This window comes from Aethalodelphis obliquidens, unplaced genomic scaffold (genome assembly GCF_003676395.1).
Source record: "Aethalodelphis obliquidens isolate GAN/ISIS:26980383/991018 unplaced genomic scaffold, ASM367639v1 scaffold10, whole genome shotgun sequence".
Taxonomy (NCBI): domain Eukaryota; kingdom Metazoa; phylum Chordata; class Mammalia; order Artiodactyla; family Delphinidae; genus Aethalodelphis; species Aethalodelphis obliquidens.
In genome coordinates, this window is record NW_020837954.1 from 21,370,850 (window position 1) to 21,387,311 (window position 16,462).

The window sequence follows — 16,462 nt, forward strand, 5'->3', positions numbered from 1 at the left end:
TGATGGGAATCACATTAAATCTGCAGATTGCTTTGGGTAGTATGGCCATGTTAACAATATTAATTCTTCTAATCCAAGAACGTGAGATATCTTTCCATTTCTTTGAATCACCTTCAGTTTTGTTTATTAGTGTTTTATAGTTCTCAGCATATAAGTCTTTCACCTTGTTGGTCAGGTTTATTTCTAAGTATTTTAATTTTGGGGGTGCAATTTTGAAAGTTATTTTTTTTTTTTTTACATTCCCTTTCTGATATTTCATTGTTAGTGTAAAGAAATACAACTGATTTCTATATGTTAATCTTTTTTCCTGCTACCTTGCTGAATTCATTTATCAGTTCTAGTAGTTTATGTGTAGAGTCTTTAAGGTTTTCTGTATATAGTATCATGTCACCTGCATGTAAAGACAATTTTACCTCTTCCCTTCCAATTTGGATACGTTTTATTTCTTTTTCTTGTCTGATTGCTGTGGCTAGGACTTCCAATACTATGTTGAATAGAAGAGGTGAGAGTGGACATCCTTGTCTTGTTCCAGATTTTAGCAGGAAAAGCTTAGAGCTTTTCACTGTTGAGTATTATATTGGCTGTGGGTTTGTTATAAATAGCTTTTATTATGTTGAGATGTGTGCCTTCCATACCCACTTTGGTAAGAGTTTTTATCATGAATGGATAATGAATTTTGTCAAATGCTTTTATTGCATCTATTTAGATGATCATGTGGTTTTTGTCTTTTCTTTCATTTATGTGGTGTATCACATTGATTGATTTGCATATGTTGAACCATCCATGTGAAATTGAGATGAATCCCACTTGGTCATGGTGTATGATCTTTGTTATGTGTTGTCGGATTCGGTTTGCTAATTTTTTTAAAATTTTTATTTATTTATTTTTTGCGGTATGCGGGCCTCTCACTGTTGTGGCCTCTCCCGTTGCAGAGCACAGGCTCCAGATGTGCAGGCTCAGCAGCCATGGCTCACGGGCCCAGCCACTCCGTGGCATGTGCGATCCTCCCGGACTGGGGCATGAACCCGCGTCCCCTACATCAGCAGGTGGACTCTCAACCACTGCACCACCAGGGAAGACCAGTTTGCTAATATTTTGTTGAGAATTTTTAAATCTTTATTCATCAAAGATATTGGCCAGGGGCTTCCCTGGTGGTGCAGTGGTTGAGCGTCCGCCTGCCGATGCAGGGGATGCGGGTTCGTGCCCCAGTCTGGGAGGATCCCACGTGCCGCGGAGCGGCTGGGCCCGTGAACCATGGCCACTGAGCCTGCAAGTTGGAGCCTGTGCTCCGCGACGGGAGAGGCCACCGCAGTGAGAGGCCCGCGTACCGCAAAAAAAAAAAAAAAAAAAAAAGATATTGTCCTGTAATTCTCCTTTTAGGTGGTGTCTTTACCTGGTTTTGGTAACAGGGTGATGGTGGATGTATAGAATGTCTGGGAGTGTTCCTGCCTCTTCAGTCTTTTGGAAGAGTTTGAGAAGGATCAGTATAAATTCTTTGTATGTTTGGTAGAATTCTCCTGTGAGGCCATCTGGTCCTGGTCCTGGGCTTTTGTTTGTAGGGAGTTTTTGGTTTTTTTTTTTGGTTTTGTTTGTTTGCTTTATTATGGATTATATTTAATTCTAATGATTGGTTAATTCAGCTTATCTATTTCTTCTTGATTCAGTTTTGGTGGGCTGCATGTTTCTAGAAACTTGTTTATATCTTCTAGGTTGTCAAATTCATTGGCATATAATTGTTTGTAGTGTTCCCTTGTGGTTTTTTGTATTTCTGCAGTATTGGCTGTCATGTCCCCTTTTTCATTTCTTATTTTGCTTATTTGGGTTCTCTCACCTTTATTCTTGGTGAGCCTGGCCAGAGGATGGTCAATTTTGTTTACCCTTTCAAAGAACGAGCTCCTGGTTTCATTGATTTTTTTCTATTGTTTTTTAATCTCTATTTTATTTATTTCCTCTCTGATCTTTATTATTTCCGTCCTTCTGCTGACTTTAGGTTTGATTTGTTCTTTTTCTAATTCTTTTAAGTGGTAGGTTATGTTGTTTATTTGAAATTTTTCTTATTTTTTTGAGGAAGGCCTATATCACTATGAACTTCCCTCTAAGAACTGCTTTTGCAGCATGCCATAGATTTTTGTATGGTTGTGTTTTCATTGTCATTTGTCTCAAGGTACTTTTAATTTCTTCTTTGATTTCATCATTGACCCATTGATTTTTTAGTAGCATGTTGTTTAGTCTCAATGTAATCATTTTTTTTCTCATTTCTTTTTCTGTGGTTGATTTTTAGTTTTATGTTGTGATCAGAAAAGATGCTTGAGATTATTTCTATACTCTTAAATTTGTTCAGGCTTGGTTTGTGCCCTACTATGTGGTCAATCCTAGAAAATGTTCTATGTACACTTGAGAAGAATGTGTATTCTGGTTTTTTTGGATGTTATGTCTGAAAATTTCAGTTAAGTCTAGCTGTTCTGTTGTATCATTTAGTATCTCTGTTGCCTTATTGATTTTCTGTCTAGAAGATCTGTCCGTTGATGTGAGTACGTTGTTAAAGGAATACTATTACTGTATTCCTGTCAATTTCTCCCTTTATATCTGGTAGTATTTGTTTTATGTAATTGGGTGCTCCTATATTAGGTGCATATATGTTGATGAGTGTAAAATCCTCTCCTTGATTGATCCTTTTATCATTATACAATGTCCTTCTTTATTTTTCTTTATGGTCTTTGCTTTAAAGTCTATTTTCTCTGTTATGAGTATTGTGACCCCCACTTTCTTATCATTTCCATTTACATGGAATATCTTTTTCCATCCCCTCACTTTTCATCTATGTGTGTTCTTTGCTCTAAAGTGGGTCTCTTATAGGCAGCATATTGTAGGCTCTTGTTTTTTTATCCAATGTGCCACTCTATATCTTTTGATTGGAGCATTTAGTCCATTGTCATTTAAGGTAATTATTGGTAGGTATGTATTTATTGCCATTTTAAACCTTGTTTTCCAGTTGATTCTGTTTCTTCTTTGTTTCTTTTTGTTTTTATTTTTGTGGTTTGATGATTACTTTTTATCTTATGCTTGTGTTTTCTTTTTTGGTTTTTATGAATCTGTTGTATGTTTTTGAATTGTGGTTATCCTGTTTTTCAAGTATGTTAACCCCTTCCTATACCTAATTGCTTTATACTGATAGTCATATAGGCTCAAACACATTCTAAAAAAACCAGAATCTACGTTTTCTTACTCTCCTCCCCCACATTTTATGATTTTGATGTCCTCTTTTACATCTTCATGTTTATCTTTTTGCTGTTCATTGTAGTTATCATTGTTTTCACAAAAATGTTTCATATGTTTTTTTAAAATCTGTATACTTATTTAAGTGATTTACTTCCCAATTGTGTTTTTCTCTTTCCTGTAGATTCTTGCTTCTTTTCTGTTTAAAGAAAACTTTTCAATATTTCTTTTAGGACAGGTTTAGTATTGATGTATTCTTTTAGTTTTTGCTTGTCTGAGAAATTATTTTTCTCTTTCTATTCTACATGATAATCTTGCTAGGTAGAGTATTATAGGTTGTGTATTTTTCCCTTTTAGGATTTTGAATATATCTTGCCACTCCCTTCTGGCCTGCAATATTTCTGTAGAAAAAAAAGCTGATAGCCTTATGGGGGTTCCCTTATAATTAACTTTGTTTTTCTCTTGCTGACTTTAGAATACTCTCTTTAACTTTTGCAATTTTTATTATAATATGTCTTAGTGTAGGTCTGTTTGGGTTTATCTTGTCTGGGATCCTCTGTGCTTCCTGTACCTCAATTTCTGTTTCCTTCTTTAGTTTTGGGAAGTTTTCAGCCATAATTTCTTCAAATACATTTTCAATCCCCTTTTCTCCTTCTTCCCCTTCTGGGAGCCCTAATATGTGAAAACTGGCACATTTATATTATCCCATAGGTTTCTTTATATTATCCCATAGGTCTCTTATATTGCTTTCATTTTTTTCCATTTGACTTTCTATCTGATGTTCTAATTGGGTGATTTCCTTTATTCTGTCTTCCATATCACTTATTTGTTCTTCTGCAATATTCATTCCGTTATTCTTTGCCTTTAGCTCAGCTTTTGTCTCAGCAAATGAGTTTTCTAATTTTTCTTGGCTCAACTTGGTACTTTCTAGTTTCTTTTTATAGTACTCTGCATTTCTGTTGATAGCCTTTCTTAATTCTTTCAGTATTTTCATTATCTCCTTTTTGAAATCGGTGTCTTTCATTATTTGTTCTTTCAGGGGAATTCTCTTGGCCATTTAACTGGGAGCAGTTCCTCTGCTTCTTCATTTTACTTGTATTTTTCTTACTCTGTGAGTTTAGGAGAAACAATTGTCTACTGTGGTCTTAGAGGGCTGTATGCATTTTGGAGCTTCCCTGTGTAGCTTGTGTGGGTTTAATATTTTTGGTGTAAGGGCTGTCTTTTAGGAAGGATGCCTGCCATCTCTTTCCTCAGTGTGTGCTAGCTGTTATCCCTTTGATAGGGTGTGTGCAGACTTGGCAGGTGTTCCCTGTTCCTGGGGCTCTAGGTTGTGGTGGCAGCTCTTGTGCCCCCGGAAACTGTGATGGCAGTGGAGGTGGCTTGCAACTGCTCCTGGAACCTGGGAGGGTGGTGGTGGCTGCTTGCATGTGCTCCCACAGCCCACAACAATGACAGCTCGCGACAGCTCCTGGAGCTCCTGTAGGTCATGTCCTGTTGCCTGAGAGCATGTGCAGGGAAAAAAGCTGCAATGGCGGGTTCCTCCTCTTGTCCACCCCCCAAAACAATGATGTCTGACCTCTAAGCTGGGCCAGGGCTTCCTCCACATACACCCTCAGTTGTGGTCACACCAGACTCCAACCAACTTCGGGCTGTTTCCATGCAGCCAACCCCAGTTCTCTCCCCAGGTCTGATCTCTGAAGCCCAAGCTCAGCACCCAGCCCCTGCCCACACCAGTGAACGTGCCTCTCATGCTGGGGAGTGCAGGGCAGTGGCACTGACTGTCTGTGCAGGTTTCTCTCTGTTCTGGCTGCCACAAACCGGTTGCTGTGCTCTCCTCCGAGGCTCCAAATCTCCTCCTCTGTCGTGGCTGATCTCCCTGCTGGTGAGGGCACTTCGCCAAGTGCGGGAACCTTTCCTCTTTCACAGCTCCCTTTCAGTGATGCAGGTTCCATCTCAATTCTTTTCTCTTTCTTTTTTTCATTATTCTTTTGTCCTACCCAATTATGTGGAATTTTTCTTACCCTTTTAGAAATCTGAGGTCTTCTGCCAGCGTTCGGTAGGTATTCTGTGAGAATCATTCCACATGTAGATGTATTTTTGATGTATTTGTGGGAAGATGTAAAACTGCACGTCCTACTACTTCACCATCTTCATCTCTTCCCCTCAGTGTTGTATTTAAAAATTATCTCCTAACCCAAGGTCATAAAGCTTTTTTATCATAGTTTTTTCTAGATGGTTGATAATTTTATGGTTTACATTTAAGGACACAACACATTGTAAGTTAATTTTTGCATAAAGTGTAAGATATGAATTGAGGTACATGATTATGTATATGGATGTCAAAATTTTCAAGCAGCATTTCTTGAAAAAGACCATTCTTTATCCATTGACTTCCCTTTATTCTTAAAAAAAAAAATCATTTGACAGTATGGGTCTGTTCTGGGCTCTCCACTGATTGATGTGTTTATCGTTTGCATAATGCCGTACTGCCTTGGGTTCTGATCTTATCTTTACTATTGCTGATCTTATTGCTTGATTTTAGTTTAGTTTGCTCTTGTTTATCTAATTTCTTACTGTGGAAGCATAAATTACTATTTGACTCTTTATTGTTTTTTCTAATATAGGCATGCAGTGCCAAACATTTTCCTATAAGCGTTACTTTAGCTGCACCCCAGAAAATTTGATATGTTGTATTTTCATTTTCACTCAGTTCAAAATTGAGTGTATATTAATATTTCATCTTTGATGCATGGGTTATTTAGAAGGGTGCTGTTTAACTTCCAAGTATTCATGGGATTTTTCCAAATAGCTTTTTGTAATTGATAATTAGTCTAATTATATTATTGAAAACACATTTTGTATTCTTTCTATTCTCTTAAACTTGTGTAAATTTGTCTTATGGTCCCGAATATAATCTACTTTGGTAACTGTTTCATGTGTATTTGAAAGAATATGTATTTGCTGTTGTTGGGTAAAATGTTCTTTCAGTGTCAATTAGGTCAACTTAGTAGATAAAAAAAGTTTAGTGGTTGCCCCATGGTCTACAATATACATCTTTAATTAATCATTCTACCCTCAAATAATATACCACTTCACATATAGTGTAAGGAATTTATAACAGTAAATTCCGAATTCCTTCCTCCCATCCTTTGTATTATGATTGGTATACATTTTATTCTTTTTTGAAATATTTATTTATTTATTTATTTATTTATTTATGGCTGTGTGGGGTCTTCGTTGCGTGCGGGCTTTCTCTAGTTGTGGCGAGCAGGGGCTACTCTTCATTGCGGTGTGTGGGCTTCTCATTGCGGTGGCTTCTCTTGTTGTAGAGCATGGGCTCTAGGCACACAGACTTCAATAGTTGTGGTGTGCGGGCTCAGTAGTTGTGGCTCACGGGATCTAGAGTGCAGGCTCAGTACTTGTAGCGTGCAGGCTTAGTTGCTCTGCGGCATGTGGGATCTTCCCAGACTAGGGCTCAAACCAGTATCCCCTGCATTGGCAGGTGGATTCTTAACCACTGCACCACCAGAGAAGTCTGACATTTTATTCTTACACATACTATAGACATACAACTCTTTCATACTATTTTTAATCACACAGTTATGTTTTAGAGCAATTAAGAATTAGAAAAAATAAAGTAAAATTTATTTTATTTTCATTTATTCCAGTGTTTTTTCTTCTACTGTGCAGATGCATATCTTGCTGTCTGGTGTCATAGTCCTTCGGCCTAAAGAGCCTCCTTTAACATTTCTTTTAGTGTAGATGTGATGGAAATGCATCCTTTCCAGTTTTGTTTATCTGCAAAAGTCTTTATTTGTCCTTTGCTTTTTTGAAAGACATTTTTACTAATTACAGTGAGGTGGGTATAACTTTCCTTTTGCTCAGCTTTTAGTGTAGGTGTTTGAATTAATGTAGTCAGGGCTTGGGCAGGGTTTGAGATTTGTTGTTGCTGTAGTTAACCACAGTGCACCACAGGCTTCAGATTCCTCCAGCAGTACCTTTAGGGTGGGGGGCCCAGTTTGCTTGAGGGTTGTTTAGGGTGGAGACCCATTTATCATTTCTCAGTGTCAGCTGCACCTTCAGCTTTCAGTGTGAATTTTGCCTGTTTGAAATTTGCCTCTTGCTTTTGTCCCAGGAGGCCCAACCATTACTTGTAATTTGCACTTGTTATCCTAGTCGCACAGGGCATGGTGGCGAGTGTTTTCTGATAGTCTGATTATGTCTTAATCCTGGCCATCCCAGTACCTGAATAATGGAATTATGGCCTTTACAGTTGCTCTTGACCCGCTTTAACTGTAGTTTTAGGCACAGGATAATTTCCTGCACCTTAAGTGTCACTGGTTTTCTGTTTCTTTCTCCCTTTTGCAGTTGTTTTTTCCCAGTACTTTAAAGTTGACAGTTTTTGTTGTCTTTCCTCCTACAAATGAAAGATTTTGTTCCTCTTTGGAACAAAATCTGTTTATAGTATTCTAAAGCTAATGATATCCTGTTATGGTTTCCCAGTCTGCAGCTTTTGTTCACTCCCCAGGGTCTTCAAGGAGCTGCCTTTTGCATTATGTGCAGGATTTATAGCTGTTTCTTTGGGGGCTGGGGGAGCCCCCATTACAATCTTATTCCTACATTGCCCCCTCGCATATATTTTTCTACATGTTTTTGCTGCTCTTGTCAATCTGATCACATGTCTCTCAGGAATTATTTATAATTTCTAGAGCCACAATTTCAGCATTTTTTATTTACCTTAAATATGGATATAAATACAAACACAGAAACAAATACAAACACAAATGTGTAATTATAACTGAATATATTACAACAGATTTAAAAGTAATAGCTCATTAAATATAAGTACCTATTTCCTGTAGGAGCTGAAGTATCACTCTATTTAATATACCTTGATCCAGTCTTTCTCAATCCTTTTCCTAAACAAGTTCCTCATTTAAAATTGAAAATGACCTTACATCTTGTTCTATAATCTAGGAAGATGTTTACAATTTATTGCCCATTTCCCCAAAGCCTTGTAATCTCTCCAAACAGCTTTTAATTTCCAGGAAAGATTCCTAGATGTAAAATGCCATTTTATGAATAATTCCTCTATTCCCCTTTTGGGCAAGCTGCTACTTATCTGGCAAGATTTAAAAGCTATTTTCAGAAAGACTTCCAAGAGACTGGTAATTAGCTTCTTTTAACTTTCAAAAACATTCTATTTGGATTTTGTTCCATATTAAGAATATTTTATAAGATATTTCAGAGGACATTTATTCCTCTTTTTAAATGGACTAAAGGGAATATGATACAATATCTATGAATGAGTGTAATTAAACTCTTTGCACTCAGATTGTATATTCAGAAACCTTTAAGATAACCATGACACATGACTATATTTAATAATCATGCTAATTATTATAAATTAAATTCTCTAGGATGTTAATATTGAAGGTACGATGTTAGATGTTTCTAAACAACCAGCTATTCACTTTTAAACAAAGTTTATTTTTATTCTGTCTTAATACTAAAATATCCTTGTTTACATATCTTAAATATTTTAATAATTCATTTTACTAGTACTATAAAAATTAGTGATATTAATCCTCAGAGTCCACTTGAAGCTATACCATCCTTGTATGCCATTCATATAGCCCTGCTCCTGTTATAATGCCTTATCTGTACATGAAATAGTGAATGATCAATTGCTGGTAGGGTGTAGCAATACATCATAAAGTTGCACTGGCTCCATACTCAGAAAAAAGGCAAAAAAAAAATGAAGAATCATTCAGACTTACCTCACCTTATGTAGAGCAGATTATCTATTATGTGTCTCCTCAAACACAGATAAATGCTCTGCTTATTGGTGATCCAAACCCAATGGATGAATTTTTACTAATTAATTCCAATGATACCTTGAAGATATCTCTCTGGATGAATTATGATGGGAAGTATTATAAATGGTAATACATTTTAACATATTTAAGCTTAACATTATCTGGCTTCTGTTAGAGATAATGTTTAAAGGACTTATGGTTCTTGCATAAATTTTCTGCTGATGCTTCACATGGTTTTCAAATATTTGGAAGAAACCAGTTAGACTTAAGGTTATTAGGTAGTCTTTAATATCTACTGTATTATTGACAGGTATTGAACTGGATTGCATAGATAATAAAACCACACTTCTATTATAATGACATAAAAATGAAAAGAACCAAACAATTGACTCAAGTAGCCATGGGGTAGACAGCACTGTATGACAGTCCTTTGTGTGCTCATTGATATGATCTACCTTATCTTAAAATTTAAAAATAATGTAGTTAAATTGTATGTATTTAAACATACCTTTGAATAAAATAACATTTTCTATGTAAAAGTACTTAAAAAAAGTAAAGATAATGGCACTGCATTTTGAAACTAATACAATGCAGCCCAAATATTATTCATAGGAAGTTTCTTGCTTTTAAAATTGTTTTAATAAAAGATGAGATTATTAAAATAACTATTCAAAGCTTTAAAAAAGATTAAACCTTATAAAAACTTAAGGAATTGGATAAAATTTAAAGTTACACATTGATTAGAAAAGAAAAAGCAGAATAGAGGAATGACTAATAACTGGTCTATTGAATGAATAATTAAAAGAATAAAAAGAATAAATCCAGCACATCTCTGGAAGATTTGACCATAGGAGATAAAACACACAAAAAGGAAAAGAAAAAGAACAACCAAGATTGGAAATGAGGAAAAATCCTGCCAAAATTTTTAAAGGAAATTGTAAGTTTTTATAAAAATAGGATATAAAGTTATATGTACACATATATTGAAACATTCAGCTATTCTCACCTCTAATAAACTTATATAGCTTGGAGCTTGATAGTCTATGGTTTATGCGCTAGAGATATACCAGTGAAGTTTACCTCCTGCTGACCTCTCCAGGTGCCAATGGAAATACACTACTTGCATAGTGCTCTGATGGCTTTGGCAGGTGAGAGAGAGAATAATTGCATCCATCTTCTGCCTTTTGTTAGAGATACTGTTTAGGGGTCTAAGGTATTACAGAATTTAAGTAATTCAGCTTCTTAAATTTATACATATGCCTCTTTTTTGCCCCAGTGTACATCACACCACCAAATGGTTAGAAAAGGATACTTCAGTACAGCCTCAATATTGCACCTCAGACCACCATTCCCTCCCTCACCTCTGGCATGTGGTGTTTTTTTGCCAGTTGGCTTCCTCATAATGATTTTTTTTCTTAATCTGCTCATTAATCCCCCATGAGATCTAACTCCTCCACATCAACATACACATTCCTTAATGTGCCATAAGCCCAATTAATGATAAAAATAGTTTGTTTCCTTGTTTGTTGATTGGTTGGTTGGTTATTACTATTTCTAAAATTAAAGCATCTCTTGGAAGGATAAAATGAAATTGTCGTTGTTGTCCTGTTGATATCCATATGTTGAAGTCTTGATATTCCACAAAAGAAATAGAAGTGATAGATACACAGTAATATAGCAGTTGCCGTGGCACCGCAGTTTCTTACACAATATAGTTCATGAAACAATATATATAGGGGAACTTGGGCATGTTGTTCTGTATAAAATATATATGGAAGTCTAGCTTCCCCATTAACAGACCCCAATTCTTTTGGCTGGCAATAATTTTAGGATCTCAGTTGATCATGGGTCTCTCTAAAACCAGAAGTTATTTTCTTTTTTTTTTTGCGGTACGCGGGCCTCTCACTGTTGTGGCCTCTCCCGTTGCAGAGCACAGGCTCCGGACACGCAAGCTCAGAGGCCATGGCTCGCACGCCTAGCCGCTCCGCAGCATGTGGGATCCTCCCTGACCAGGGCACAAACCCGCGTCCCCTGCATCGGCAGGCGGACTCTCAACCACTGTGCCACCAGGGAAGCCCAGAAGTTATTTTCATTGCATGTTCTGCTAGTGTAGATTTGGCCTATTTTTCACTTCTGAGTGATTGATTCTGGTGACAATGAGTTGCCTTTTCATTGCAGCAAAAGAGAATGATTTCAAATCATTGTGTGTAATCAGTCCAAGGAAGAGAAGCCAACCAAGCCTCTAACTTGAAGATATTTCCTGTTTCAGTTTTCATTTTATCTCTCTGATTCATCTTTTAATCATAGCAATGCTATTGTCTGATGGAAATGCAATGTTGGAAATTTAAACATGGCATAATTTAGTATATGTCGCTGAACCTCAGAAGAGAAAAACCTCTTTCCTTTCTCAGGCACCCAGCTACTTTTTAAAAAAATGACTACTTATGAGTTGAAATATCATTACTACAAAAAAAGAATGTGTAAGGTCACTCCAAAATGCACAGATATTCTTACCAGCTTTTCAAAGTAATTTCAAATGTGGTACATTTTCAGTTCTGTACTGATATTTGTTTTCCAAAGATGATTATTTGGATACAAATATAAACATGTTTGTATGTATCTTCATAATGTTTAACGATATGTCTGCATGAAATAGATACATATAGAGACATACAGCAATATTAAAGCAAATTAAAGATGTACAGTAATATAAGCTTCCTTAGAATGGTTTATCTAGTATTTTTTTTTACTTAAATAATTGCTTAATGAACAGAAAAAAAAAGGAAGAGATCCATTTGAAAGCAAAAAACTGACAAATCTAAACTTTAATCTTCATAAATATCAATAAAAAATTCCCTGAGCTCATTGTTTCTGAAGCTTGTTTACACATTAGAATCAACTGGGGATCTTTTAAAACTTCAAAGCCCAGGACACATCCCATCCAAATTAGATCATAAAGACATTCTTATAGAGTATCTTCTAAAAGGATTAGAGCTTTGCCTTTCACATTTAGGTTTTTAATTTCCCTAAGAAAAGTTGGAGTTCTAATTAACTTTTGGGACAACATCAGCATTCATTGAACCCATTTCTTGTTTTTGAGTTTCATTTCTTGAGTGCTTCTAACTATATATAAGGACTGATACTTTAGGAACTTTATTCTTTATTAAAAGTCTGTCAGAGGAAAAAAGGAGTATTTTTAATAAACAAAACTCATTCTATCTGCAGTTACCATATGATACGTGGAACCCTTTTATAAAGTAAAGTTACATAACAGGATCTCAGTGATCTTATTTTTCTGTATTTTGAAACACCTGGTTATTTTATCATAGTGGGGATTGTCATTACTCATCAATTATTATCAATGATGCTTTAAAAAAGACTGAAATAATAAGAAAGTAGAAGATTAATGGATTTTTTTCTACAAGGCTCATGCTGAAATGAAAACAAACAAACCTTTGTCATTGAATCACTCTTATTTTTCTTATTGCCTTATCCAAAATATTGAAGCCATTTCTCAAAAAGTAAAGAAGATGATTCGAAACATCATCTCTGTAGTATTGTCTTACCTTTCTTGAACACAGTTGAGAATTTTCTGCTTATAATGGTGAAGAGAAGAAAATTTATGAAAGAAGAGTTTTCACAAATATGATATGAATCAGGAGATAAATCAGGTGGTGAGACAGCACCACAGTGAACCCTAGACTCTTAATAATGATGATGAAATAGATTTTATAAGCACAGTCTCAGCTATGAGTCTTCAGATTATGATGTCTGAGATGAACTTTCTCAAATTCAAGAATCAACAAGTGAACAATATATTTCTAAGGATAAATGGAAAATATGATATTCTCATTCAGTTAGTCATTCAGCTGGAATGACATCGTCGCACAAAATTTTGCAACAAGAATCCGGACATTTTTAGGATGGACCTAGAGGATATTATGCTAAGTGAAATAAGTCAGACAAGGAAAGGCAAATACTGTATGATTTCACTTATATGTAGAATTTATAAAACAAAACAAATGAACAAACAAAACAGAAACAGACTCATAGATACAGAAAACAAACTGTTGGTTGCCAGAGGAAAGGGAGATGGGAGGGTTAGGCAAACAGGTGAAGGGGATTAAGAGGTACAAACTTCCAGTTATAAAGTAAGTCATAAGGATGTAATTATTACAGCATAGGGAATATAGACAGTAATATTACAACAACTTTGTATAGTGACAGGTGGTTACTAGACTTATTGTGGTGATCAATTCATAATGTATATATATGTCAAATCACTCTGTTGTACACCTAAAATCAATATAATGTATTCAACTATATTTCAATTAAAAAAGAATCTGAAATTTTTTTTGAAAGGATGTGTGACAGTATTCTTTCATCTTTTATTATGTTTATTTACCAAAATGTTCTTGATATGCTCATAAGTGGACAAATGCTAAGAGTAAGATTGAAAAAAGACATTGGAAGGAAATAGATGGTGTAGACATGAAACAAAATCCACTAGTTTCATCAATCTAGTTCGTATTTATAAACCTAAAACTGAGACTACTTTCCAATTTTGGAGCAGAAGAAAAGCACCGTGAGCTGTCAAAGTTTCAAAAAACTTTTCCATTGTGTATTGATTATATAAGTGCTAAAAGAAGAACAAGAAGTAATGACGAATTTGAAATTATTAGAGATGTATTTGCAATCTGGAACCAATATTTATAAGCTGGATATGTTCATCATTCATACATTGCAGTAATGAAAAGTTGGTTTTATTCAGAAGATATTGTCCATTTTAGGTATATATCTTCAAAAATAGGAAAATATAGAATAAAATTTGAACTAGCCATGGTTAAATTCTCATTTAAATTTCTAATAAAATAGCCTCTAAATATCCCTTTATTCTTAGTTCTAAAATTATCCATGACATAAAAATCTAAAAAATTAAGATCTCTTTGGAACAAGATATTATATGGTGATGACTGTTTTTTTGTTTTGTTGGGGTTTTTTTTGGCATACTGAATTTTTTTCCACAGTTGACACACTATTTTCCTAACACAACTGATTAAAAAAACCATGCTTCCCACTGTCCTTCAGTGTCATCACTGCCATATATCTGCATTGTGGACATTATGTCTGTTTCTGGGACCTCTATTCTATTTATTTATTATAAATTTATTTATTTATTTTTGGCTGTGTTGGGTCTTTGTTGCTGCGCATGGGCTTTCTCTAGTTGCGGCGAGGGGGGCTACTCTTTGTTGCAGTGCGCAGGCTTCTCATTCTGGTGGCTTCTCTTGTTGCGGAGCACAGGCTCTAGGCGCACGGGCTTCAGTAGTTGTGGCCCACGGGCTCAGTAGTTGTGACTCACAGGCTCTAGAGCGCAGGCTCAGTAGTTGTGGCACATGGGGTTAGTTGTTCCACAGCATGTGGGATCTTCCCGAACCAGGGCTTGAACCCGTGTCCCCTGAGTTGGCAGGTAGATTCTTAACCACTGCGCCACCAGGGAAGTCCCTCTATTCTATTTAATTGGTCTGACTTCTATGCTGCCGTAAATCTCACTGTCTTAATTACTTTGCTTTATAGGAAATCTTGATATTTGGAAAACCAGTCCTCCCTCCACCTTCTTCCTCAGCAGTAACTTATTTATTTTTAGTCCTTTGAGAAATTAAATACATTTTAGAATCTGCTTATATTTCATCAAACATAGAACTTTAATGATAACTGCATTGAATTAATAAATCACTTTGGGTAGCTTGACATCTTTATACTATTGAGTCTTTAAATCTACATACCTATTATTCTATCTGACCAGTCGTATTACTTTTCTGGAACTACCTTCCATCCATCCTTGTAATCACTCTGAAAAAACTATAGCCTATTTAGCAAAAGTTAGTAGTCCAGAGATAGGTTTTTGATAAAAGGTAAGAAAAGAGATCTATCCTCTAAGAATTTTGGAATTGGGATAGAGACAGATATCTTAAACTCAGTTGTTTTCTGAAGAGTAGAGGGATTTGCCTAAAAAGCAGAGGAACTGGTCTGCAGCATGAGAAAAAAACTGAAGGAAGTTACAGAAGGAAAGAATGTGAAAACAAAGAGAGACTGAGGACAGTCAACCCGCACATTTCAATTTGTTCATGAGATACAGCTGCATTTTGTCCTTCTATTCTGTGAAATACATATGCTTATTAATAAAATTTTCTCTTTTCTGAAGCCAAATTAAGTTCAGCTTTTGTTTGCTGTTGAAACATTCATAATTATCACAGTTCTTTCTTATAGGCTATTTATCAATAATGATTATTTTTTAGGCATTACTTTTCCTTCAGATTCATAATTCATAGTCAATTTAGAAATTATAGATTTAAGGACAATTTCATCATACTTTATAGAAAAGTTCTTAAGTGTGCTTATGAATGATTGGTAATAAAGTCATACAACATGACTTAGGAATTCTGGTAAAAATGATGGGAAGGGTTTGAAATTGTTAATTTGAAATAGCCTTGATTTTTGGAAAATATTTGTCTTTGAAAAGGACATCAAAAAATCTATGTCAAAAACTGATAATAGATTTTCCATTTATTGATGTTTCTTACTTTTTAAGAATAAAGGCCTAATCTAATAACTTCTGACTGGTAATCATATACTGCTACTTTGGGTTAATAATACTTTTACAAAATGAAATCTAGGTTTTAGTGTCTAATTATTATACCAACATTCATGGACAAAGTTGAAATAAATTTTGGTTAGAACACTGAAAACTTTTTTTTTTGACACTGTTTTATTTTATTCAATAGCAGTCTGCTCACACATGGTCCAAGAACTCCCAAATAATAAGGCAAAGATTGGTCTTCAAACATCATAGCCAGTGATGCCATGCTTGCCTATGATCTCGTCAACATAAAGCCACATCCACACCTCAGTGGCCACCAAACCATTCAGTAGAGCTTCCTTAACTGTGAGCTGTTTGAAGCTACCAGTTTGAGCACTGTTGATAATGTTTTTCAAGCTCTGAATAGCTGTAGGGATCTCAGCAGGGGTTGGAGGAACCACTTAACCTTAGCACAGTGCCAAAATGTGGCCAGTCGAGGCTTCGAGTAAGTCACGGCAGCGTTGACCAGCACAGGGGCCTTCTCCATGAGGTTACAGACAAACTGGGCCATGGTTCTAGGACGGAAAGCCTGTCACCCCAAGTGGCCGACTTGAAAACTTTTAATTCTGAGCCAACATATGGATTTTTTAAGGAATATAAATGAGCTCTGTACAAATACATAAATTATGCTTATCTTCTGTTTACAGGAATAATAAATACAAATGCACTTAAAGCTGCCTTATAGTGAAATTCACAGCTTATAATATGGAATTAAGTATTGGTGAAACTTTAAACAGTGTTTGGAAAGCTGAGCGTTATTGAAGTAGACTTCTGGAAATGTTAGCTTTTT

The 16,462-nt window shown here is 35.5% G+C and overlaps 1 pseudogene; it reads right to left on the minus strand.

Annotated features, from left to right (window-relative positions):
- Window positions 1-15,872: 15,872 nt before the first annotated feature.
- Window positions 15,873-16,183, minus strand: LOC113623017 (ATP synthase subunit g, mitochondrial pseudogene; annotated as a pseudogene).
- Between the last annotated feature and the right edge of the window lie 279 nt (window positions 16,184-16,462).